Source organism: Euprymna scolopes, chromosome 46, assembly GCF_053919585.1.
Source record: "Euprymna scolopes isolate OS-2025 chromosome 46, ASM5391958v1, whole genome shotgun sequence".
Lineage (NCBI taxonomy): Eukaryota > Metazoa > Mollusca > Cephalopoda > Sepiida > Sepiolidae > Euprymna > Euprymna scolopes.
Window position 1 is genome coordinate 25379022 of NC_136527.1, and position 27192 is coordinate 25406213.

The 27192-nt window shown below is 27.7% G+C and overlaps 1 long non-coding RNA gene across 1 annotated transcript; it reads right to left on the bottom strand.

The window, feature by feature from the left end:
* Positions 1-1934: 1934 nt before the first annotated feature.
* Positions 1935-25660, bottom strand: LOC145270836 (uncharacterized). Its single transcript, XR_013865590.1, has 2 exons — positions 25538-25660; positions 1935-5991 (listed from the first exon to the last, which is right to left on the bottom strand). It is a non-coding gene; the product is annotated as an uncharacterized LOC145270836 (long non-coding RNA).
* Between the last annotated feature and the right edge of the window lie 1532 nt (positions 25661-27192).

Sequence of the window (27192 nt, forward strand, 5' to 3'; positions counted from 1 at the left end):
CACAATGCCATGCACAAGGTATATCAGAATTTTTGTAGGAATTTTTGACACCCCTAACACGAAACTGCGAATAAAATATAAAAATCTCGTAATTTCTCTGTTAAAAGTGGGTTGTTTATTTTCTTTATGGATTATATTTCCAAAATAAACTATTAAAAGTTGTTTTAAAAGTAATAGAAATATTTTTTTAACAGTAATGAATTTTCCGAACTCAATATTTTTCAATTTTTAAACTTTAAAAATCTATCAAAATTTTTCTATTGATTCTATTTTTACGATATTTTCAGGGTCAATGTGAAATTTTATGTTCTTTCCAATAAACCGAATATAATATTTTAGACAAACGTTTTTTAAATTCATGCCCCCCCATTTTCAAGTTTCTATTAAAAAGTAAATAATTAATTTACTCACCGAAATGTAAATAATTAATTTACTCACAAATTGAAGAGAAAAGGTCAATAAATAATATATTCAAATTTAAAACAAAAAAAGTAATGTTTTTTTAGGATTTTACCTGTAAAGTTTGAAGTTTAAAACCTTTTTTTAAAACCACGTTATTTGTTTTTTCTTCTTCTTTTTATGGAACCTTGGTCCTTGCTCCTTTAATTGAAAAAACAATTAGGGCTTGAATTACATTTTTCGAGGATTTATAAGCTTGGAAAGACAGGGGATCGAATAATTCACGCCTCCCATTTTGAAATGTCTATTAAAAAGTAAATAATTAATTTATGTATCAAAGTCTTATATATCACAAATTGAAGAGAAAAGGTCAATAAATAATATATTCCAATTTAAAACAAAAAGGTACTGCTTTTTAGAAATTTGCCTGTAAAATCCGAAGTTTAAAACCTTTAAAAAAACACTTTTTTTAATGAAACCTTGGTCCTTGCTCCCTTAATTGAAATAAAATTTGGGCTTGAATTACATTTTTCGATGAGTCATAAGCTTGGAAAAAATTATTCACTATTTTCACGAAATTTCTGACACCTAGCCATGCACTCACATACATATATTACATGCATGTGAATATTATTCACACTATGAACATATTAACTCACACATCTACAAAGCTTTGTTATTACTTTGCTTTTTGTATCAAACACGACTTTAAATAAAGAAATCTTACTGATTGAAAATAAGTATTATATCCTTATAAAAATTGTTGATATAAACATGTTTTGTTATAAAATTTCGCTTTCCACAATTTTTATTAAAAAAATCTATTAATTAAATTATCACTTGCTAACTGATAACTGCAATATTCATTAATGTTTCATTTATTTTCTTTAAAATAAATAAGCACTTCGTAATGTATTCTTCCTCAACTAATCCAGCAATGGTCCATGGAAAAAAAACACAATTTAAACAATATAAAACAGCCACACAAAATATAACTGCTACACAACTTACTATCTACATCGAGGCTGTATATGGCTAATCAGTTTATAATTGTTGAATTTTTATTGATATCAAGATGCTGCAAAAGTAAATGGTAATTGGATGTTGTTCAACACTCTTGCTTTATCGTATGTAAATTGTGGATACCGGTTTAAGACACCTAGAGTGAATACTTCTTTGGTACACTATGGTAATCAATGCGGTTTTTCTCTTGGAAAGTTGTCAGCAACCTATGAATGCATCAGGTAGTTTCCACAGACCCTGCACTAACCATCCCCTTTAGCAAATAGTCAAGCATGGATCTTCAAAAATGTTGCCTCAAAATGGCCGACAGTTGTCTCATCAATGACAGATGGAGAGCATTAAGACCTAAGTGCATATGCAACATTTTTACTAGCTCAGACAAGCGGAAGTGGGTCAGGTTCATTACTTATTGAACGTCAATGGCATTAAAAAGATCTTGCACAATAAACGTATGCTGATAAAAATGATAAAAAGCTAAAACATAAAGTAGATATTTAAACATGAATACACGATATAAAAAGACGTTTTATTGAATTTAAAAATAGACGTAAAAACTGTTAAGATGTTACGTTTGTTCTTTTGGGTGATTTTAAAGATTTACACGAGAATAAAAACTTTGTTTTTAAAAGGAAATTATGAACATAAGCAAAGTATCGAATTGGTTTCCAGGGTTTTTGCATGAGAGAATAACACTTTTTTAACACAAGAATATAAACACACATAACAAGAATATGTTTTGTTTTTTTTTTACTTTTTACAAATTTTATCATTTTAGTTCTCGCTGTGGATGGACGTGTAAGAAGGCATGCTATATACGCAACTGTGTGAAACTGAACTTGAAAGAGTGTTCAGTTTTTGAGCTGGATGTTTTGAAACAAGACTGTAGTTTTTGAGTTGGAAGTTTTGAGAAATTTACCTGGTAAATATCTTGTTTACTTATACATTTTAGTTAGTTTAAAGAGATTCTCCTGTAACTTACACGTGATTTTTTAGAATATATAGATAATCATAGAGTTATTGTCCCTGTTATTGCTTCATTGTAAAAGTTTGATTTTCTAATTGTGTGTAAATATTTCTTAAGATTTTTGTCTTAAGAATTGTGTATAAATATTTCTTAAGATTTTTGTCTTCAGAATTGTGTGTAAATATGTTTTTTTTACTTTTTAAAAATGTTATCATTTTAGTTCTCGCTGTGGTTGGACGTGTAAGAAGGCATACTATATACGTAGCCATGTGAAACTGAATTTGAATGAGTGTTGAGTTTTTAAGCTGGATGTTTTGAAACAAGACTGCAGTTTTTGAGTTGGAAGTTTTGAGAAATTTACCTGGTAAATTATTTGTTTACTTATATATTTTAGTTTGAAGAGATTCTCCTGTAACTTACACGTGACTTTTTAGAATATATAGATATTTATAGACAGTTATTGTCCCTGTTATTGCTTCATTGCAAAAGTTTGATTTTTTTTAATTGTGTGTAAATTATAGATAGATTTTTGTCTTCAGAATTGTGTATAAACATTTCTTTAGATTTTTCATTAAACCAGTTAGTATATTTCATACACTTTTCTCTTTTGTTTCAATTTTGATCAGTTGAAGTTCTCAGAAATCAATGGGCTCCCTACATAGGGCTCACATTTAACTCTATATGAAATGCATAGATATTGAATGTTCTTTTGTCTTCCGTATGTTTTTGCATCTGGCACAACAAATGTTCCTTCTATGCAAAGAACCACATACGTCAAAGGAATGTGGTTTGTCTTTTTTTAATTTAATGGATTTGTTTCAGCTGGTGATGGTGCATCCTAGCGGATGCTAGGCATTCACCCTTTATACATTTCAACCGAACAATCATATTAAGATTCTAACATCTCTTTTTGAGCAATTTTTTAATCTCTCTTGCACTTGGTTCACCAAGTATATTGCCAGGTAGTTTTTAAAATTCTTTTGTTTAATTTCAGTTTCTCCTATAATTACTGAAATAGAAATTTTCCAAAGATCCCAATTTTTTTCATGTCGTACATGAAACCTGGTATTTTGTTATTTTTTACTCTCACTCTTTTTAACCTAGTATTATTGAAGACATTATCTTCAGAGGTTGTGACTTTCTACTTATTTTCTCATATAATTATGTCAGGTTTAACAGCTCGTTTCAAGGCATGTAGTTTTAAGAATTGTGGAGAGTCATAGCGGATGGTGTATAACATGTCCAACTGCTGCTCTCATGACTTGCTGCAGCATTCAATATTCAACATGTTATAGATCATCATGTGGATATATTTATACATTCTATTTTATTTCATAGATGAATGAATCCAGAAAATACTTGTCAAAATATTGCTTGCCCCATTTTTTCCAATATTCTGTAATGGAACTTCTGGAATATTTTTAATAAATCTTTTGGATGATTTCTGTAGCAAACTTGTTTTCTAATTCTGTCATATTTGTAAAACAGTCTTGATTAAAATGGAATAGAATGTTGAATATTTGGTCAGCATTTATTTCTAGGAAAGTAACCTCAGACCAGGTTGTTTTGGCAAACCCCTGTACAGAGAGTCCTTAGACACTCGAGAATAGTGTCTAGTAGGCAGTCAAGTTGTTGTCATATGCCTCAACAGATGTGACTTCTGTGCAAAGGAAGAATGTGGCTTGTCTCTTTATCTCTCTCTTTTGTCATAATTTTATCACTTTTTTTGCTGGGGATGGAACATTCTACCGAATGCAAAACATTCTTCCATTGGTTTAGTTACTCTAACCGAGAGATCTTTTTAAGATTCTGTCCCTTTACCTATTTGTATTTCTCTTGCTCTTGGTTCACCAGGTATATTTGCCAGATAGTTTTTGAAATTCACATTCATTAACCCAGTTTCTATAATAACTTGTATGATTGATGCATTTGTAAGATTCCAGTTTCATTTTTATGTCATACAAAAGTCCTTGATATTTTGTAATTTTCTCCTCATGTGTTTTCATATTATGAAACAAATTTGATTTCCATGAAAAAGTAGAACAACATACTTCAGAAAAATGTTGGTTTTTCTCTTTTTTATTTCCTTTCTTTGAAATGCTGGATATGAGGCAGGGAAACTAGCTCAAAATATTTCCATGCTTTTTACTGAAACCGACCGAGAGCTCTTTTTAGTATCCTCACTATAAATTTGACTCCACTTCAAAAGAAGAATTACATACTACATTGGAATGTTGTTTGTCTCCTGTATGTGTGGTCATATGCCTCGACAAATTTGACTTCCGTGCAAATGAAGAACCACATACTTCACAAGAATGTGGTTTGTCTCCTGTATGGATTGTCATATGCATCAACAAATATGACTTCCGTGCAAAAGAAGAACCACATACCTCACAAGAATGTGGTTTGTCCCCCGTATGTGTTATCATATGACGCACCAAAGTTGACTTCAGAGCAAATGAAGAACCACATACTTCACAAGAATGTGGTTTATCTCCCATATGTGTTAGCCTATGACGCAACAAAGTTGACTTCCGTGCAAAAGAAGAACCACATACTTCACAAGAATGTGGTTTGTCTCCTGTATGTGTTTTCATATGACTCAACAAATGTGACTTCTGTGCAAAAGAAAAACCACATACTTCACAAGAATGTGGTTTGTCTCCCGTATGTGTTAGCATATGATGCGACAAAGTTGAGTTATGTGCAAAAGAAGAACCACATACTTCACAAAAATGTGGTTTGTCTCCCGTATGTGTTTTCATATGACGCGACAAATTTGACTTACATGCAAAAGAAGAACCACATACTTCACAAGAATGTGGTTTGTCTCCCGTATGTGTTAGCATATGATGCGACAAAGTTGAGTTCTGTGCAAAAGAAGAACCACATACTTCACAAGAATGTGGTTTGTCTCCCGTATGTGTTAGCATATGACGCGACAAAGTTGACTTACATGCAAAAGAAGAACCACATACTTCACAAGAATGTATTTTGTCTCTTTTTTTCATTTTTCTTAACCTATTTCTTCCAGGGGATGGGACATCCAACCAGATGTCTGACATTTACCCCTATTTTAGTGAGTCCAATCAAGAGATCTTTTTAGGATTCTAGCCGTCTCTTTCAGTGCAATCGTTTGTATTTCACTTGCACTTGGTTCACCGGGTATGCTTGCTATGTACTTTTTAAAGTTCCTTTTCATAACCCAGTTGCTCCTATGATGACTGCTATAATTGAAACATCTTTTAATTTCCTCCAGTATGTGTTATCATATGCCTCAACAAATATGACTTACTTAGAAAGGAAGAACCACATACTTCAGAAGAATGTGGTTTGTCTGCCGTATGTGTTAGCATATGACGCCACAAACTTGACTTCTCTCCAAAAGAACAACATACTTCACAAGAAAATGCTTTATCAACCATGTTCGATTGCATCTGATTCCACAAAATGTATATACAATGTAGTTTTTGATCATAGGCAGGCTAGTAAATTTTAACTTTGAAAATTTATATAAAAAATGTAAAATTATTTTAAACCTTTTTTAAATCACCAATAAAGAAAGGTCCTTCTTATCCATTAATTTCTTTTCATTACTGTAAATTCTGAAAATATAAAATAAATTAAAAAAATTATAATTCATGTGGTTAACTTAAATTTCTCATATTTATTTTTATTAAAAATATCAAAAACATTTATTATTAATTAAATTCAAAAATGAGTAGAGTTTTATGCAATACTGGTTAGTTAATAAAATTAATGTGTTTTTATTTCCACATATTTAACTAAAATCTTTACATTTTTTAGAGATGAGGATTGATTATTCATATTATTTAGATTCTTCAGAATACTGTTCTCATCTTGAGTGTCATCTTGGCTGTTATTACCACAACGTTTATATGTTACCTCCGATCTTATTCAGGTGTACTTTGTCGATCTGGGTAACCTTTCTCTTGAATGCAGAAATCTGTACTGAATTTTGAATAGAACCCCTTACATGCGAGTAACATGCTTTCGTGTTGATGACTGGCTTAAAAGCCTTAAAAAATAATCTATTTTAAATCTCACTGAAAAGTGAAACTGAAACATTCAGAAGTATGTAAGTTACAACTGATTTTAACCAAGTACTTTAACCATAGCACTACGGGCCTGGCAGACAATCCTAGTAGGAAATGAATGAACATTTTTGTTTCTCGATGTTATCACTACACACATACACACACACACACATATATATATATAGTGAAAACATAAAAAAGTCCGCACTCATCGTTTTTATCAAAAGCTACAAATTTCAGCTAAATTGAAAGTATCCTAGTGTTCACATCAATTTAAAAACTCCGCACTAAGAAAAATTGTATTTTATCATAAATTTAGAACATTAGAGTAACACAAATATGGCTCGGACACAATGAATATTTAGTAGTATAGCCCTTCTGCAATTTGACAGCCTGCAATCTTTTCGGCATTCCTTGCATTAGTCTTCAGCAGAAACTCTGGTGAGAAAAAATTGCAATTCTCTTCTATTTTTGTTCAAAATTTTTCCTGATTTAAAATTTTAATATTGTGTAGCTTGATGTAATTTCATATGTTTTTGATGGGATTTAGGTCAGGAGATTGTGCAGGCCAATTCAAACATGGAATATCATTTCAGCCAAAGTAGGTTACAAAGTGCTAAATCAACATAATGTACTTGGTCGAATTAATTTGACCTTGCAAGCGAACTATAGGCATTAATAATACACCATATTAATACAAAACCTCAACCACCTAGCATTGAAACTGTGCCGCTAGGATTACCTTATCCTCCCTTCGACTGACGTAATGCCTGGAATCAGTGCCCTGCCTATTAGATTTTCCTTCATTGCTAAAAATCACTTTGCGACAATATGAAAAGTCATGATCTTCAATACATCGATTGAATCCAGACGGCATTTTCTGTTCGTTACAGTAATCATTGGTTTGCATCTTGCAACAGAGTCTCACGAAAAAAATCCTTCAATCTGTTCTTAACTGTAGAAAGAAAACACTTTTTAACAAGATTACACTGTTGTTGGATGTATGAAGCGGTTTCAAACCTGTTTCTGACGTTGCTATCTACAGCATTGTTTTCTGTGTAGAAGTAACTCTAGGATGACCAAATTTAGGGACATCACGAACACTGCCAGTTTTTGGTGCTTTTACACAGTCACTTGTACCGTTATCTAATCACATGTATCTGTGGCCGATTTCTTAATTTGATATACCAGAAAAGTTGGTGATTAGTGAGCTCCTCACGGTCACTGAGAAGAAATCGAGGAATATGGACTAGATTTTATGTTGTCTAACCTGAAACGACAACAATTACGATTAGAGATTCTTTGCTACCTAAAAGCGGGTATTGTAATCTTGCTTAAGGCTCATTTGTTTCCTTAAGACATCTTACTTTTCACTGTTATTCTCAATCTATAATTATTTACTTCATCCTATAAGGGTCACTAGTATCACTTTTCTGTCAATATATACTGTCCCATAACTGATTCTTAATCTCTCCACATATTAGAGCTTTCCACATTTACATGGAATCTCTTAGTCATGATTTTTACATAACCAACTGTACACCACCAAGACATTTCTGGAGATTCACTCTTGAATACTTTCCTGACTTTGTGGTGGAGAGTTTCCCTTTAATTTTCCACCTCATTTTGATATTGTTATTAGTACATATGTTAATATTGTTATTAGCACATATTTTGATATTGTTATCAGTACACAATTTGATATTGTTAATAGTACACATTTTGATATTACTAATAGTACATATTTTAATATTCTTAATAGTACACATTTTGATATAATTAGTAGTACATATTTTAATATTGTTATTAGTATATATAGTGACATTGTTATTAGTACATATTTGGATATTGTTATTAGTACATATTTTGTTATTGTTATTAGTACATATTTTGTTATTGTTATTAGTACATATTTTGTTATTGTTATTAGTAAATATTTTAATATTGTTATTAGTACATATTTGGATATTGTTATTAGTAAATATTTTGATATTGTTAATAGTACATATTTTGATATTGTTATTAGTATATATTTTGATATTGTTATTAGTTAAATTTTTGATATTGTTAATAGTTAAATTTTTGATATTGTTACTAATACATATTTTGATATTGTTAATAGTACATATTTTGATATTGTTATTAGTACATATTTTAATATTGTTATTAGTACATATTTTGATATTGTTATTAGTACATATTTTAATATTGTTATTAGTACATATTTTAATATTGTTAATAGTACATATTTTAATATTGTTATTAGTACATATTTTGATATTGTTAATAGTACATATTTTAATATTGTTAATAGTACATATTTTAATATTGTTAATAGTACATATTTCAATATTGTTATTAGTACATATTTTAATATTGTTATTAGTACATATTTTAATATTGTTAATAGTACATATTTTAATATTGTTATTAGTACATATTTTGATATTGTTAATAGTACATATTTTAATATTGTTATTAGTACATATTTTGATATTGTTATTAGTACATATTTTAATATTGTTAATAGTACATATTTTAATATTGTTAATAGTACATATTTTAATATTGTTAATAGTACATATTTTGATATTGTTAATAGTACATATTTTGATATTGTTATTAGTACATATTTTAATATTGTTATTAGTACATATTTTGATATTGTTATTAGTACATATTTTAATATTGTTATTAGTACATATTTTAATATTGTTATTAGTACATATTTTGATATTGTTATTAGTACATATTTTAATATTGTTATTAGTACATATTTTAATATTGTTATTAGTACATATTTTGATATTGTTATTAGTACATATTTTAATATTGTTATTAGTACATATTTTAATATTGTTAATAGTACATATTTTGATATTGTTATTAGTACATATTTTAATATTGTTAATAGTACATATTTTGATATTGTTAATAGTACATATTTTGATATTGTTAATAGTACATATTTTGATATTGTTATTAGTACATATTTTGATATTGTTAATAGTACATATTTTAATATTGTTAATAGTACATATTTTGATATTGTTATTAGTACATATTTTGATATTGTTATTAGTACATATTTTAATATTGTTAATGGTACACATTTTGATATTGTTAATAGTACATATTTTGATATTGTTAATAGTACATATTTTAATATTGTTAATAGTACATATTTTGATATTGTTAATAGTACATATTTTGATATTGTTAATAGTACATATTTTGATATTGTTATTAGTACATATTTTAATATTGTTAATGGTACACATTTTGATATTGTTAATAGTACATATTTTAATATTGTTATTAGTACATATTTTGATATTGTTTATAGTACATATTTCAATATTGTTTATAGTACATATTTTGATATTGTTAATAGTACATATTTTGATATTGTTATTAGTACATATTTTAATATTGTTATTAGTACATATTTTAATATTTTTATTAGTAAATACTTTGATATTGTTATAAGTACATACTTTGATATTGTTATTAGTACATATTTTGATATTGTTATTACTACATATTTTATTACTTTCCTGGCTCTTTGGTGGAGAGTTTCCCTTTAATTGTCCACATCATTTTGATATTGTTATTAGTATATATTTTAATATTGTTATTAGTACATATTTTGATATTGTTATTAGTACATATTTTTATATTGTTACTAGTGCATATTTTGATATTGTTATTAGTATATATTTTAATAATGTTCTTAGTACATATTTTGATATTGTTTATAGTATATATTTTAATATTATTCTTATTGCATATTTTAATATTGTTATTAGTACATATTTTAATATTGTTTATAGTACATTTTTTTTAATATTGATAATAGTACCTATTTGGATTATGTAATTAGTAAATATTTTTATATTGTTATTATTACATATTTAGTTTTGTTATTAGTATATATTATAATATTGTTATTAGTACATATTTTGATATTGTTATTAGTACATATTTTGATATTGTTATTAGTACATATCTGGTATTATTATTAGTAGATATTGTAATATTGTTAATAGACCATATTTTGAAATTCTTATTATTACATATTTTTATATTGTAATTAGTACATATTTAAATATTGTTATTACTAAATAGTTTAATATTGTAAATAGTACATGTTTTAATGTTGTTTATAGTGAGTATTTTAAATGTTGTTATTAGTACATATTTTAATATTGTTATTAGTACATATTTTAAATTGTTAATATTACATATTTTGATATTGTTATCTGTAAATATTATTAGTATGCCATATTTTAGTATTGTTATTAGTCTATATTTTAATACTGTTATACGTACATATTTTGATATTGTTAATAGTACATATTTTGATATTGTTATTAGTAAATATTTTGATATTGTTATGAGTACACATTTTTATATTATTATTAGTAAATATTTTGATATTGTTAATAGTACATATTTTGATATTGTTATTAGTACATATTTTGATATTGTTATGAGTACATATTTTTATATTATTATTAGTACATATTTTGATATTGTTAACAGTAGATATTTTAATATTGTTAATAGTACATATTTTGATATTGTTATTAGTACATATTTTTATATTGTTATTAGTGAATATGTTAATATTGTTATCACTACATATTTTTCTATAGCCAATAGTATATATTTTACTATTGCTATTACTACATATTTCGATATTCTAAATAGTACATATTTTAATATTGTTTATAGTACATATTGTAATATTGTTAATAATACATATTTTAAATTTGTTTATAGTTCATATTGTGATGTTGTTATGAGTAAATATTTAATACTGTTATTATTACATATTTTGATATTGTTATTAGTACATATTTTAATATTGTTAATAGTATATATTTTGATATTGTTATTAGTACATATTTTGATATTGTTAATAGTACATGTTTTGATATTGTTATTAGTACATATTTTAATATTGTTATTAGTACATATTTTATATTGTTAATAGTACATATTTTAATATTGTTAATAGTATATATTTTAATATTGTTATTAGTACATATTTTGATATTGTTATGAGTACATATTTTGATATGTTTATTAGTACATATTTTAATAATGTTTATTAGTAAATATTTTAATATTGTTAATAGTACATATTTTAATATTGTTAATAGTACATATTTTGATATTGTTATTAGTACATATTTTAATATTGTTATTAGTACATATTTTGATATTGTTAATAGTACATATTTTTATATTGTTATTAGTAATTATTTTAATATTGTTATTAGTACATATTTTTTATTGTTATTAGTAAATATTGTAATATTGTTATTAGTTCATATTTAGATATTATTATTACATATTTTCATATTATTATTACATATTTTGCATTGTAAATATTACATATTTTAAGATTGCTATTAGTACATATTTATTATTGTTAATAGTACATATTTTTATTGTTATTAGTACGTATTTTGATATTTTTATTATTACATATTTTAATATTGTCATTACATATTTTAATATTGTTATTAATACATATTTTGATATTGTTGTTAGTAAATATTTTGATATTGTTATTAGTAAATATTTTAATATTGATATTAATACATATTTTAATACTATTATTATTATTACATATTTTGACATACATATTTTAATATTGTTATAAGTACATATTTATATATTGTTATTAGTACACATTTGATATTGTTATTAGTACATAGTTTCATATTGTTATTAGTACATATTCAAATAACGTTAATAGTACATATTTTAATATTGTTAGTAGTGTATTGTTTAATAATGTTAATTGTAAATATATTAATGGCGTTATTATTACATGTTTGGATATTGGCCTTAGTACATATTTTGATATTGTTATAGGTAAATAGTTTTATATTGTGATTACATATTTTGATATTGTTTATAGTACATATTTTGATATTGTTATTAGTATATATTTTTAGTGTTATTAGTACATATTTTCATATTGTTTTTGTACATATATTTTATATTGTCATTAGTATATAGTTTAATATTCTTATTAGTACATATTTGGATATTGGTATTTGTACATATTTTCTTATTGTTATTAGTACATATGTTGATATGGTTAATAGTACATATTTTTATATTGTTAATAGTACATATTTTGATATAGTTTATAGTACATATTTTAATATTGTTAATAGCACATATTTTGATATTGTTTATCTATATATATAAAAATGTAAATGTTGGTTCGTTCGGAATTAATTGTCTAAAAAACCACTGGACGGATGGCTTCCACGTTTTGGTATAATATGTTTAGTATATCCATGTGTGTTTTTATATATTTCTTTTTAATTATAACATTATACTTAATTTTTCTATGATAAATAGGTGTTTTTCTTTTAACTGAGGGGTCATTTGTTTTATTTATGGACAATTATTTATTACCGCTTCCTGTCACGTGACTAGTGTTACAATTTAGCGGTTTTCCTGCTAGATCTGGAGATTTCGTTTGCAATCTAGCGGGGAATTCTAGAAAATCTGGAGATATTTGGCACCCACACACCCGCATTAGATTATTAAAAAATAAAGAAAACCCGAAAAGCGATTGAAAATACTTTAAAACATAAAATAAACTCATTCATGTAAGTAAAAAAAAAAGTAGCATTTATTGCCTTTGGTAACAATTATTTATGTATTATTTGTTTTGTTTTTCACCTTTTTTTCGACTAACCATTCTTAAATCTCACTATAAAATCGATTTTTCCAAGTACATTTTAGGTGGGGGGCATTCCAACCTCCGAAGGGGTTTGTATTACTGTACACATAGATTCGAAAAAAGTTGTCAAAAAACAAATGTATAACAAATAAATGTTATCAAAGGCAAGATAAGTTACTTTTCTGCCAAACTGGATATATTTTTCGTGCTTTTATTCAGTGTAACATATTCAGCTCGAAAAACATAGTGTTTACCGATGTATTTGAAAATTCAAGATGGCGTCTCACACCCTCTTTAACACCGTAAGTTTGGAAAAAAGGTGTTATAAATAAAAAACTATACAAAATACTATTAAAAACCCGCCGAATATATGTCAAGCTATGTCACAGTAACATGTATTGAGCGAGTTTTTAACAGTATTTTATCCGTTTTTTTTTTAATTTATAACATCTTTTCCCAAACTTACCGTGTTAAAGAGAGAATCAGACTCCATCTTGAATGTTCCAATACATCGGTAAACACTGTATGGTTTTCGAGCTGAATAAACATGTTACATTGAATAAAAACACAAAAAAATATATCCAGTTAGGTAGAAAAGTAACTTATCTTGTCTTTGATAACATCTATTTGTTATATATTTGTTTTTTGACAACTTTTTCGGATCTATGTGTACAGTAATACAAACCCCAACATTGCATCACTAAAAAAACACCACAGGTTTAATGTAAACAGAATGTGTTTACAATATCGGTAAATTTTCAATGGGTTTAAATTACATGATTATTGATAATGTAACCATGTGATTGAACTTTAATTTAAATTAACCACACGTGGTCACAAAATGAATGCCGACGCTCGAAGTGTATACACATTTTGACTCCTCCCTTTACTTAAAAATTCACCAAAATCAGGAAATTAACGAATTTTAATGAAAATTGCAGTTTTTTTCAAATAATGATCGCAGAATATAATGAACTAATTATTTTTACTTAACTCTTAGTGAAAATGTTTTATTTTGTTTAAACAAAAAATACCTTTACTAAAGTTATGGTTTTCAGTAGTAAATAAAAAACGCAAAAATTTATTTTTGCTTTTTTTAAAGCATCGTAATTTGTAACAATAAAAAATAATTTTTACAGTAACATTACGAAAAAAGCCCCTAAAATCCATATTAATGTATTCGATATAACCCGAAGAAAAATGAATTCTAGCATAATATTCAGGAAATTAAAGATTCAATTAGATTCCTATTTCAGTCACTTAAATTATTTAGGGTGAAATGAGTTTAGGAATTTATAGCCAAACCTAAATATTTTTTTTGGTAAATATCCAGATACGCTACTACAGAACACCGACCACTCTAATTTGTTTGCGCGCCCCAACATCACATCCGCCCCCCCACTCGCGCCCCCAATGTACAAAGTAAAATCTTCGGAAAATGTTAAATGGTGTTCTAATTGGTAAATGTCGGCGCGTTACTTACGGAAAATTTGAAAATTCGATGTTCCAGGTTTAAAAAAAAACAGATAAATTACCCCCCTACTCAAACTTGGTGTGCTTTCCTTTTCTTTTTTATTTCTTTTTCAGCTAATTTTAAATTTTCCGCCCAAAAAGCGCTATAATGTATTTTTGAAATTTAGAAAATTCTATGTCCTGGAAAAAAAAGTCCCCTCCCCCCCAACGTAGTTTGCTTGGTAAAGCCATCGTTTATGCTACAGCGTGCATACGCATAGCATAAACGGAAGCTGCAAAATGGTGGAAAGAAGTTCGTGGGTTCAGGGGTAAATACCATGCAAACGGTAAATTTGCCCCAAGTTTGACTATCAGATTCGTTGTCAGCGACCTCAATTACCTATAAAAAAACAAATTAGAGTGGTCGGTATTCTGTAGTAGCGTATCTGGATATTTACCTTTTTTTTCTTGCTTAAAAAATAACATTGATACAGTAAGTTAGGTAAACTGACTTTTTCGTTTAAAAATGGAATTATTTATTAACTTAAAAAAAAAATTTTTTTAATAAATATTTTGTGTTTTATATACATAAAGTACAATTGTTGAATATTACCGTTTTGATTATATTCGTTTGGGGGTGCACAATTAAAAAATTAAGAAAGATTAAAATGAAGCGAAATTTAAGTTTCCATTCCATTTTTACAACACCCGTAAAACAGTGCATACTCAGCAAGTTTTATTGTAATTTATAAGCATATTGAAACACTAAATAAACATTTTATTTATTTTTTTGCATAATTAATGATGGAAGTATTTTTTTCTGTTTATTTTCTTAACATCTGTTAAAAAACAATAATTTGTATATTCTCTTGAAAAAAAGAATCAAACTTTTCTCTACTTTCACATGTGTTCCATTTTAACAAACTGAGCCACAGCAACGCGTGGCCGGGTACAGCTAGTAGTACATATTTTGTATATTGTAATTATCACATATTTTAATATTGTTTATAGTACATATTTTGTATATTGTTAATAGTACACATTTTAATATTGTGATACGTACATATGTTAATATTGTTATTAGTACATATTTTGATATTGTTATTAGTACATGTTTTGATATTGTTAATGGTACATATTCTAATATTGTTTTTAGTACATATTTAAATATTGTTATTAGTGTATATTGTGATATTGTTAATAGTACACATTTTAATATTGTGATACGTACATATTTTGATATTGTTATTAGTACATATTTTGATATTGTTAATAGTACATATTCTAATATTGTTTTTAGTACATATTTAAATATTGTTATTAGTGTATATTGTGATATTGTTAATAGTACATATTTTGATATTGTTAATAGTACATATTCTTATATTCTAATTAGTATATGTTTTAATATTGTTATTAGTACATATTTTAATATTGTTATTAGTAGATATTTTAATTAAATTAAATCCCCGAGACGGTCGACAGTCAGTTTAAAAATGAAGCTCTCAGATATTGTTATATTAGGCTATGCTAATCGTAAGAAATAATACAGACTGTACACGGATCAGAGAGAGCATAGAGGTAGAAACCCCAATTTACTTCTTATCCCATAAACTAACTAATATGGAGAAAGATGGTCGACTATAGAAAAAGAAGCATACAGGATACACTTAATAATTACACGATACACTATGCCCTTAATAAGTTGAATAAATATTGAAGATATATGTAAATCGTCCAAAATGGAACAAAAACGTTTATGGTGATGGACAAGGTAGGTTATTACTTATTGCAACCTGACCACGAATGCAATTTTCCCTAGATTTGGGACACCACTCAAGTTGTTAACAGAAAATGAGTCCAAAAATGTTAACAAGTTGATGAAGAAGGCATTGTAAGACCTCAACAAATATCATGTGACCACGTCATTTTATCACCACAAAGTAACGGCAAAGTAGAACGTTTTAGTGAAAAGTTGGGAACAATGAACAGTCATGGGATATATACATTAACGAAATGCTGGCGGTTATCAGATTCAATGTGAGTGAAACGACGAATTTCTCACCATGTTCTCCAATTGATACATGATCTTGTCATTACATAATATATTAATGCTTTGTCAATGGATGTCAATTTTAAACTTTTGTAAAAGTAGTCATGTATTTTAATTAGAACAATCTTAAAACATTTTCTTCTTTTTAATCACGTAATTTTTGTGATAGCTAAGAGAGGTGAAATATGAAAGTAAACAACAGTTGCCTTCTCTAACACATTTCATATACCATTAGACTCCACCCATAACCTTAACACGTTTCATATACCATTCGACTCCAACCATAACCTTAACACGTTTCATATACCATTAGAATCCAACCATAACCTTAACACGTTTCATATACCATTAGCCTCCAACTATAACCTTAACACATTTCATATACCCTTAGACTCCAACCATAACATAAACCCGTTTCATATACCCTTAGACTCCAACCATAACCTCAACACAAAGATCAATCATGCAGCTTCCATGACATTCAGTAACTCGATTTCATAATGATTGATCTACTGCAAGAGAATTGTTCAATTTGCATTTTTTATTGCATATTCTTAATTTTCTCTTCTTTCTCTTGTTCTTCCCTTTTGAAGAAAGTCGTTTAACATAAGATAGGCATAAAGTTAGCTGTGGAAAGAGGGAGGGAAGAGAAAGAATTTTTGTTAGTTTTTCATGATTTGAGGAAAAACATTTTTTTTGGTGGGGCGGCAGAAATCATTTTGATGATTTTGCACATGTCAGAAAATGATCAGCTTCTTCTCATGCTAATCTGAGAAATAATGCCCTTTTTAGTGCGTTTCTTTTTTTAAGAAATAGAAACAGACTGCATTGCAGAAATGAGCGTCAACCATTTTAGGCTTTATTTCTTTCCTTTTTGTCACATGACCAATCCTTTGAAGCACACACACATGCTAATCAAGTAAGTTACGATTTTATATACAAAAATCCAGAACATCTACTTATGAAAGCCCCATTTATAATAAATTCCTTTTCATCTATCAAAGTTAATGTCCCCAAGATACAAAATAATTTAATTTTGTCATCTTCACTTTTCAAAATAGAATTTAAATTCAAGGGTCATATCACAATCCAGTACTATTTTTTTCAAAAGGAAAAAAACATATTGTGATTTGTTCATATCATTTAAATTAGTGACAAGTACACAGGAGCGTATCACTTTCCTGTATGCGTCAAGCATTTTTTTTACTATAAACCAGCGAAAATCATTTAAAATTCATTATTTTTTTATCATTGTATAAAAAAGTTTTTTCAGGTCAATGTCTAAAATCTTTATCCCCCCCCCCAAAAAAAACCTTTCACGATTACCACTTTTGTAAGTTTTCGGGGGTGCTGAAAACGAATATATGCTCTAACAGTGGCGCAGAGAAATAGCTTTTATGATATGAAAAATGTACTTTTTTAAAAAATGGCGTATCACTTTTCATTATAAATTTAACGTAAAATGAGCACCCACTTTACGGCCACCTAATGAGTTGAGTTAAAAGGGGTTTTTTCTAATTTCATCTTGTAATAAAGCCCGAGGACATTAAAGAACAGAAAAAATAGAAAAATCTGTATACAGATATATGCCATTCCTTATGTTATCAGTGGTGACCATTTCTGTATGTGCAAGCAAGTAGTTTTCTGATTCAGCAGTGTAAATTCTTTATGTTCGAATAACGACTTGTTTGCAACAAAGTTTAATTGGATATTCGTTTTCAGCATATCAAAAAACCTATAGAAATCTTCATGTTAAAGGTGATTGTTTAGGTCGAAAGTAAGTAAAAATTTACTAAAACAGCTTTCATATAGAAATTTTATTTAAATTTTTCTTTATTTACCTCCCCTTCCTTTCCCTCTCTTATTGGTGTATTTTCTTCTCTTTTTCTCCCCTTCTTTTCTCCCCCTCTCTCGGTGAATCTGGTACTACTACTTCTGGCTGTCTCGCGATATTCGATAAAATGAAGAAGGAAAAACACACAACAGACTGGCAGAAGAAAAAGAAGGCACCAGAGCGGTGTTAGGCCTTTTGAATTACGACAGAGGGGTTTTGCGGCCTCTGCTTTACACCGGAGCTGTGTTGCTACCTTCGGACGAAAACACCAGAGCGGTGTTTCGAACTTTGATATGCCAAAAAAAAAGCAAGTAGAAAGTATATTTGTTAAAAGTGTTCTTAAGAACCGCCAGAGGGACTGATTTGGCAGCACAGCCGCACTATACATTTCCTTCCTTTCCTATGGCGGTTCTTGGAGCTGCGAAATTCACAATTACACATTCTTAGTGAATTTCGCTTGTGCGCATGATGCCCGATCTAGACGGCCGATATGAGCCAATTTGGAACTGTACGTTCGCAGTTCCAAACGCTCGTGAAATGCGGTGTTTTTAAGAGGCTTGTTTACAAATGCTTTCTTTTTATTATTATTAAAAAGTGTAACGTGTTCTTGTAAATAAAATCTCAACCTAAAAAAAGATTCCCACACTTTTGAATGCGATTTAAGCAGACAAAAATATACAATATGCCAAACTTTTTTTTTTAATTAAAAGTGTTATTTTTTTACCTATTTTGTTTAAGCAGACAAAAATATACAATATGCCAAACTTTTTTTTTAATTAAAAGTGTTCTGGCTTTTAGCCTTGAAGCTACCAATGCGACTAATGTTATTTTTTTTTTACCTATATGGCTTATTTTGTTTGTGTTTTTAAGCAGTTTGAAATCCATTTATTTTGTAGTAGTTAAACTTTAAAGAATAAAAAATATTTACATTTTTTTCTATAGAAAAGCGAAGAAAATTTTATTTTTAAAATACATTTTAGTTAGAAATGTTTTTACCTCATATATATATATATGTATATATACACATATATATACACACATATATATGTGCATACACACATATATATATATACACACATATATACACACATATATATGTGCATACACATATATATATACACACATATATATACACGCATACATATATATACACGCATACATATATATACACACACATATATATATACACACACATATATATACACACACACACATATATATACACACACATATATATATGCACACACACATATATATACACACACATACATATACACAGACATATATATACACACAAATATATATATACACATATACACACATATATATACATACACACACATATATATACACACATATATATACATACATACACATATATATACACACATACACATATATATACACACATATATATATATACACACAAATATATATATATACACATATATATATATACACGCATACATATATATACACACACATATATATATATATACATACATACATATACACAGACATATATATACACACACACATATACACACACATATATACACACACATATATATATACAAACATATATATACACATGTATATATACGTGCACACACACACATATATATACATCCACATATATACACACAGACACACACATGCACACGCATTATATATACACATTATATATATATATATATACATACACACACATATATACATTATATATATACATACACATTATATATACACACATTATATATATATACATACACACATTATATATATACACACACATTATATACATACACACACATTATATACACATTATATATACATACATACACATTATATATATATACATACACACACATTATATATATATACATACACACACATTATATATATATATATATATATATATATAAGCGTTAGCATTTATTTACCTCCCACGAGTATTATCTAAGAAGTTTTACACTTTGAACAAAGTTTTTTAAATCAAAATGTGCAATAACAAAACGAGTATGTGAAACCGTTTTTAGAATAAGCTCAGTAAATAGCAAAGTTTGTTTTTGTTTTTATATAAAAAGTTGTAAAAAGATTTGTAAATAAAATTATGTATCTTTAAATTTGTTTTTGTTTGCTCATAGTACAAACATGTAAACTTTTTTATTCTATATTTTATTTACAAAGTTTTGTTATAAACACATTTTTAAATTTTAAATAAAACTTATCCAATAAAACCATTTTAAATGGTAAACTCCTAACTTTACCATCGTTTGCAGGCAAGTAAATTTCCAAGATTTTGTTTTTATGAAAAAATACATTATTAAAAATTGTAAATAAAATGTATTTAAAAAATGTTTTTCGTTTGTTTGCCTGCGGAAAGAGCCCGTAAAATTTTATTTAATCTGTAAAGTTTAAAAGAAATATATTTGTATATTTTTATTACTCTGTAAAGTGTACACAATTTAAAATAGTGTTTTGTAATTAAAATATTTTTGGGTATTACCCCCTTTACGACGACTTATAATGGCAAAGTTAAAAATATTTGTATTAAAAAAGAGCAATTTTAATGACAAGCTTATTTTGTTATACGCCTATTTTTAATTAACAACAAGCTTTTTATAAATAAAACCGTTTTTAAATAGTAAAACTCTTTTCGTTAATAAAAATCTGTGACGTAAAAGTTATAAAAGTATGATTAAACTCAGTTAGAACTTCCGGTTCAGTTGAATCGCAAAAAGAGGATCACGTAAACATTGTATTACTTCTACCTTAATTCATATTCTACTAATAGAGTGCCTAGTACTAACCTTTCCCAACACAATTGATATAGAAAGAATTTAACCATGGCCTCCTTGCACCCCCAAGAAATAACTTCTGCGACGGTAAATGAACTTTAACAAATTGAGTTTTCACAGCTGTCTCTCCATGATAAAGTTGAAATTAAGAAAAGAAGCCATTCAACGCCTGATATTCAAATATCTTAGCCAGGCATTAGCAACAACAAAGTGTATATTCGTAGCTTTAATGGTACCAATGGAAAAGTTTGCTTTGCGGCTGTGAACTAAAAAAGACGTTGTTCTGCTTTCCTTGTTTGTTGTTGGGGGGTGATGTAACGTGGACAAAAGATAGTTTCAGAACTATTAGCAAAATGAAAGATAGAACTGAAAAGCGTGAGAAGCACGTTGACAATGTAGTTTCCCTATGAATTTTGGGGACCATAAATATTAAAGAAAACCAGTGAGGCCTACAGACTTTCAATCAATCATCATAACATGAATGTTAAGAAGAACCGTGAAATTTTATCTAAAATAATAGATTGTATTTTCTTTTGTGGGAACTTTCAAACTCCCTTATGAGGACATGATAAAAAAGATGATTCAGTAAATCCCAGTGTATTTAGAGGGTTTTTAAATGTTGCATTTTAATTAGATCCAGATTTAAAGAATCACTTAGAAACCAGTAATGTCTTCAAAGGTGTTTCCAAGACCATTCAGAATGACATACTTGACTGTCTTTAACAAATATACCATGATGAAATAAGGGCTGAAATTAGCAAAGCTTCCTTTGTAGTTGGCATGGCTGATGATACAACAGATGTGTTTGAACATACACAAATGATCATTGTCTGGGATGAAAAAATACTTGAACGCTTTTGGGGATTCTTTATTCCAGAAAACCAAACTGCTGATGGGATATCAAAATGTATTCTACAACAATTAGATATAATCCTTCAAGGGAATCACCAAAAACTTATAGCTCAGACATTTGATGATGCAAATGTCATGAAAGGCAAAAAAGCTGGTGCTCAGGCGAAAATAAAAGCAGTTTATAGTAATGCACATTTCACTCACTGTTATGCGCATCAACTTAATTTAATAATGAGGAATGCAGCAAACATTACACGAAATGCTAGAATATTTCTCTCTAACATTTTGGCTATTCCGACTTTCTTTTCTAGATCACCACAGCATCTGTCCATTTTTCAAGAAGCATCTGGATGCAAGCATTCTACGTGTATCCGCCACAAGGTGGAACTTTAACATACATAAATAGAGTTCATGAAAATGTTCAAGCATTAAAAAACTGTCACTAAAATTCAGTCAACATCATATGTAGATGAGACCGTTGCAGAAGCGACAGGAATTCTGAAATATTTGAACGATGAAAATTTCATATTTTGGTTAGAGCCATTTCATCAAATTATGTCTCATGTTGAAATTATTTCTCTGGAAATTAGCATATATAAAGTCAATGAATACATAACAAATTTCAAAACTGTTATTTTAGGGATAAGAAACACCAAATACTGTGAAAATCCTTCACAAACACTCAAGGGCGAAGCTAAAGAACTGTGTGACTATATATCTGTTGATATAATGGACAGATATTCTTCAACTAAACATTTAATACTTGCTAAATTGTTTTACAAGATAAGCTTTGCTAGTTTTAAGAAAAAAACTACCTACAGAAGAGATATCCTTGACAACTGAAGCATATCCCATGATTGACAAAGAAAAGTTTGAAACTGAGCTAGAAATATTTTATAGTAGGTCAGATATCCATGAATATTGCAAAGTAATTGATCTCCTGAAATTTATTTTGGAAAACAATTTAAACGATGTTCTTAGTGAAATCACAAAACTCATAAAAATTATCTTGACAATTCCCATGATTACATCAGAGGTAGAACGTTGTTTTTCAACTCTGAAAAGAATAAAAACTTTTCTAAGGAACACCATGGCTTGCGAAAGACTAAATGCACTTGCAGTGCTTTCAATTGATAAAAAAGTTCTTCAGCAGTCATTCAGAAGTTGAGGAGAAAATTATAAATCTTTTCTCACAAATTAAAGAAGAATGAAGATTACTTTCAAATGAATGTAATAAGTAAAATATTTACATCCATTTAGGATTCCTTTAAGTTATTGTATTTTTATATGTGTGCATATGTATAAATTATATTTTTATGTTTTTTATGTTTTATTTTTACACAATATTAAAACAATACATATATTTTTTTAAAACAGCACCCCCACTAATCTTAGGCACGAGCCGCCACTGCTAAAATATATTTTAAATTTGTCCAGATTTCATATATACGATTATAGAGTCGTGATGTCAGAGGTAATAAAAACTGTATTTGGGTGTCATCAGCTAGAATCGAAACCAAAAGCAAAACTATAACATTCAAAGCTGGTGACGTTTCCACTTTACAAACCTAGCATGCATATGAACTAGGCACCGCCAAAACTGGGGGGGGGGCATGTAAGTACTTTTTGATGGACCGTCTTTTTAAAAATCTACCAAAAAATCAGGTAATTATCCGATCAATACGAAATTTTCAGCGATTATTAAGAGAATAATGAACTTTATAACAGTGTACTTATTTTTCATAAACGATATTTATATATATATATTTTTTTACTTACAACCCCCCCCCCTTGTTTTGAGGTGGTACAAATATGCTTAAAATAATCATCTGAAACTGAACAAAACATATTGTGTTGTTGTAAGGGACAGAAATATAGATTTAAAAAAATGTTTGCATACCTTATTTTGACGTCTGAATATCAGAACTTCGATTGTGTTTAATTATCCCGCTTTTGAGTTTTGAAGTGTGAAATTCGGTGAATATGTTAAGAAAAATAATTAATTTAAGTTAAGCAAAACAAAAAAAATAATTTTTTAATATTTATACGAAAAAAGCCATTTTAAAATCTTTGATACATAAATTAACAATTTTTTTTAGCGAGCCGAATAATGCATGACCATTATTAAACAGGGCATGCTTTGAAGAATCGATACAAAAAAAATTTGATAAATATTGTGCCCTTTGTGTTAAAAATAGCATCATTTTTTCGACCCTGTTTGAAAACGTTTGCCGCCTTTCGACTACGGTGGACCAAATGCGCTGAAATAATTTTTTTTTATTCCGCTTTAAATTGCCCCTCCCCCATTTTGGGGAGCCCCCCCCCCCCGACACACATACACATTAAAAACCAAACTCATACAAATGGTCACCCATCTGGTACTGGCCAGCCTCAGCGTTAATAATACATTGAAATTTTCGTTACTGAAAAATAAGTTTTTTTGGCCTGTTTGGTCTTCCATAGTTTGCTTTTTATCGAATACAAACGTAAACAGTGTCGATCTAGACTCTAGATCGATGCGAAGTAACTGGTTTCCTATATGAATAAGTGGAATTATTTCAAATCCAGGTACTTATATTATAATATTTTTTCATATTCTCATAGAAAATCATCCTAAATCTTAGTTAGACAACAAATAAATAAATTAATTATTTCAAAAACCTTTTTTTTTAAATATTTATGTACGTTTTTTGTGCAAGACAAAAAATGGCAATTGTTAACTTTTTGGGAAAATTTAACATTTAAAATTTAATTAAAAATAGTAGAAAAAGTTTTACATTATTCTGTTTTCTATATGATAAAATTCAGGGTTTTATCTTTCTGGAAAAAAAAGTTACTCAGAAATAATGGATTTTAATAAATGTAATTTCGTTTTAAAAAACAACAACTTGATTTTTCGGCCATTTTTGGCGGTGCCTAATATGAACTGATTAAAAATAAACTAAGATGAATGTACAAAAAATAAAAAATAGAAATAACTCCGGAAAATAATACCGGAAGTAATTATCTCCCTTAGTAATTAGATTTGTTTTTATTTTTACCCCTTTTAATTAACACACGCATATTGAGAGCAGATATTGTAAAAAAAAAATGAAAGGAAAAAAACAAAAAACAAAAAAAAACACACACAAAAAAATACAACAAACAAACAAACAAACCAACAAACATTGTTGATAACACAAAGAGAAAAAATAAGAAGCGAGACGTTATAAAAGGCTGAATGTGGAGTCGTATGGGTAATGAAATGAACAACACATCTAGAAGTAAGGGGGTCGGACATGTGGGTAAAGAAAATAAACAAAGTTCGTAGTTAAGATGAAATAAAAAAAATAACGTCAAAAGTATTAAAAAGTGTCTTTAAAAAGGAGATATATAATATTTCTTACCGGAGATGGCTTAAAACGGCGAAGGAAAACAGAAGATAAAATACAAAGACATGTGCGGCAAGAAAGGATGCTGACCACAATTAGGGAACACAACACCGGTCAAGTTATCGGTGTCGAGTCAGGGGAAACTCTATAAGAAAATATCCGGCTAAGGGAGGTAACTGTTGAATAAATAATACATGCAAAATAGACAACTATTTAAAAAAGAAACTTACTTTTATAATTATTGTAATTTATTTATATTTTAAAAAGTATGTTTTTTTTTTAATTGAAAAGACGGGTTAAAAGTTCATCTTGGTACTTAACTCTACTGTTTAATTTAATCGATTTCGAACTTTATTTTCACTCAAAAAAATATTTGTGTATTTCTGATTTCTGAATATATATATATATATATGTGTGTATATATATATATATATATATATATATATATATATATATATATATATATATATATATATTCAGAAATCAGAAATACACAAATATGTTTTAAGTGAATATATATATATATATATATATATATATATATATATATATATATATCAGAAATACACAAATATTTTTAAGTGAATATATATATATATATATGTATATATATATATGTATATATATATATGTATATATATATATATATATATATATATATATATATATATATATATATATATATATAGTAGCGTCCAAATCTAAGGGACAAAATTTTAAAACCTAATATTCGTACCAAATAACAACTGTGAAAGTTGAAATTTTGACAACTGGTAAAATTAAACTAAAATGAATTTACAAAATGTATAACGATTTTTTAAATTCTGACCTTATAGAACTCATAGCAGTGATGCCAATTTGTAAGAACTGACCGTGGAGTCACAAACTTCTACGTGTGTGACTCTGTGTTCACCCATTCATAATAGGGATCTCAGAGCTCGAAATCACTGGACATCCTCACACATTAAATAAAAATATGAACAGAGTGTCACACGTGGCTTTAAATGAATGTGAATATTTTCCGAGAGAAAAACGGTCATTAAACCATGTAAGCAAAATTTTTGTGATAATTTGATCATGAAAAGCACATTAAATACTTTTTAATATTTTTTTTTTGTGAAAATATTGAATGAATACTGCTTATCGTAATATTCCTGAAATATTAAAAGTATTTTTAGTTGTTAAAATACTACAATGTTTTATTTTTATATAAAAAAGAAAACAGAAATTCATGCATTATTTTTCATTTAAAAAGACAATAATTTGCGATTTTAGTCATCATATCGGTGTTCATAAAAATAGATAGAACTGGTTTGAAATGAATGTGAATATTTTTTTTAGAGAAAAACGGTCATTAAACCATGGAATCGAAATTTTTGCGATAATTTATCATTCAAACCAATCTAAATATTACATTATTTTTTGTGTGTGTAATTTTTGTGTAATTCATAACTTTTTGTTTATCGTTTTGTCTTTTAAATATTTAAAATATTCTTAATTGTTAACATCTACATGTTTTATTTTTCTATAAATTTTGGAATTGGAAAAAGAATAATTTTAGTCATCATATCGGTGTAACTGGACAGCTGGACACATGTATCCATAAAAATAAAATTGAGTTTTTAAAGAAAAGGAAATAATAAAATCCATTAAATAATTGATATTTTAAA